A 2,407-nucleotide genomic window follows, 5' to 3' on the forward strand; every position below is an offset into this window, starting at 1 on the left:
TAGGGCCTTGGGAACACTAATCACAATCTATAGTAAACTGTCTCCAGCACACATATTTTATTATTTTTGTAATATTTTGTTTGTAATATTAACATTATTGCAAAACCCTTCTAACTGGGGTTAGCTGGGAGGAAAAATAATCCTTTCATTTAAGTTTGGATAGTTTCACAGCTGGCACACAAACCCAGTGCTCTTAACCTGTTGCTATTGTAACATTAACACTTTCCCTTACCCCTAACCAGGCTTTAAAATGTGTTTGGAGCATTTTTACATCTTAATGGAGGCGGTGATAAAGGGGCCTTTGGGAAATGGCTTTCCCTGCCTTTCACCCTCTGGGGCCAGGTCTTTTGTTCACATGGATGTTTCCTGGCTGCACTTTGGTGAAATTTTCAGCTGCCAGAGCCTGACCTGACCTTTCAGCTAGAGTTGCGCTCCAGGCTCCTGCAGGCTTTAGCTCCTTAGTCGCCCAGAGCCCTCATACTGATCACCATCATGGTTGCTGCCTTATGTCTACTGAGGAATACAGGCACCCTCCCACTGCAGTTCCAAGGTTAGTGCCTAGAGGGGATGTAGGGTAACTTGCACTGGCGACTCTCAGGATCACCTCTGCCTGATCATGCCTCCATGTTTCTACAGCTATCTCAGGTCTTTTGTGGCCCTTTTTGCCTTTGTCAACCTCACTTATTAAAGCATTACACACTCCCTATATCTACGTCATGCTGGAGGAAAATCAAAGAAGTTGAGTCCTTTAGTCTTAGCCCTAGACATACTACAACAGGAAAAAATAATTAGCAAATCCTCATTTCTACCTCAGATACCCACACCTGATTTTCAAGCATTTTTTATTTGCTTAGAAGCTGGAGATAAGACTGTTCCTATGATAGGGTGTTGAGTCCTTGAGTCACCCCTCTGCGGTGATACTGAAATGACTGATGATTTACAGAGGACGTTAAAACATGTCAGTTTAGTGACTATTAGCTCTTCTCTCGCTTTCAGATAACCTCTGAATTCTCAGCATGCTATTTCCCATGTTATCTTCCCACAAAGAAACCATGGAAGGTGGTCATATGTAAAGACTTTTGATGCCTTTATCCAAACCATCCTATCAAATGTTAAAGGTATAGTTTAGGTATGAGAACTTGGTTCTCCTGGAGAATAATGTGTAGATAAATTTTAAAAACACATTTCCAACCTATTTTTAACAAATACTAAAGATGTTATATCAATGTTCTAGGATAAATTCTTTGGTGGTAGGTTATATCTCACAAATCTGACTCAGTTCCTCTATATTTAAAGATACTGTGTCAGGGAGGTTAGGAACTCAAAATGACTGACAGATGCTCTGCATTTGCTGTTACTGTGGTGAGTGCTCACAATGTGCAGTATTACAACGTTGATGGTGCTCCTTATGGCACTGGAACTAGTGACAACCTTTTCCATCTACACAGATGGATATCTTGCTTCTCTTCCAACACATTTCAGTGTTTTGGCTTTAAAATAAGGCAGACAGGTTCAACATTGTGACACAGTTTCCCTGAAGGAAGTAGGCACAGATATCACTTCCTAAGTGATCATTTGTTATTTTATGACCTACCTGGAAACTGTGCTGTAGTGAACACACATGTGAAAGGACTGTAAAAGGATAAGATATACCTTGGCTTCTGATTCCAGCTGAAAAAGGAAGACATTTCTATGGTGATGATCAGGTCAAGGAGCCTTGAGAAGTAGTTAGCTCAAAATAACTACAATGCCTGCTTGTCAAACTGCTGGGAAGAGAGGAGCATCATCTAGAAAGAAGTCATGATCTTAGTTCAAAATCTTCTGTAAAAATGTTCACTGATCACTTTCGTAATAAGCTGGATTGTTGTTTTAGTTACTTTTCTGTAAATCTGACCTATTTTACACAACAAGTAGAGCCACGAGTGCTGATGGCATGCTCCTTGCTCTTAGCGCCTAAACCATCAGTGGTCTCACTATAGTATGCTGGCCTCACGGTTTGCTTGATCCATTAGTTACTTTTCTGATCACTTTCATAATAAACTGGATCATTGTTGTATTAGTTACTTTTCTGTTGCTGTGATAGAAACACCATGACCAAGGGAACTTCTAAAAGGAAGAGTTTATTTGTGCTTACAACTCCAAAGGGGCAAAAGTCTATCATGGAGGGAGGCATGGTGGCAGAGGTGGCGCAGAGCTCTCACATCTTCAAGCAGGCACAGGAAGCAAGAGAGAAACTGGAGATCCTGCAAGCCTTAAGAACTCTCTAAACCTGCCCCCAGTGATGTGCTTCCTCCAATATGACAACACCTTCTAAGACCTCCCAAAACAGTACCACCAACTGGGGACAAAACATCCAAGTACTTGGAGCCTATGGGGACATTCTCATTCAATCCACCACAGCTGTCAA

The sequence above is a fragment of the Nannospalax galili genome, unplaced genomic scaffold (genome assembly GCF_000622305.1).
Source record: "Nannospalax galili isolate Female #2095 unplaced genomic scaffold, S.galili_v1.0 scaffold636, whole genome shotgun sequence".
In the NCBI taxonomy this organism is placed as follows: Eukaryota; Metazoa; Chordata; class Mammalia; order Rodentia; family Spalacidae; genus Nannospalax; species Nannospalax galili.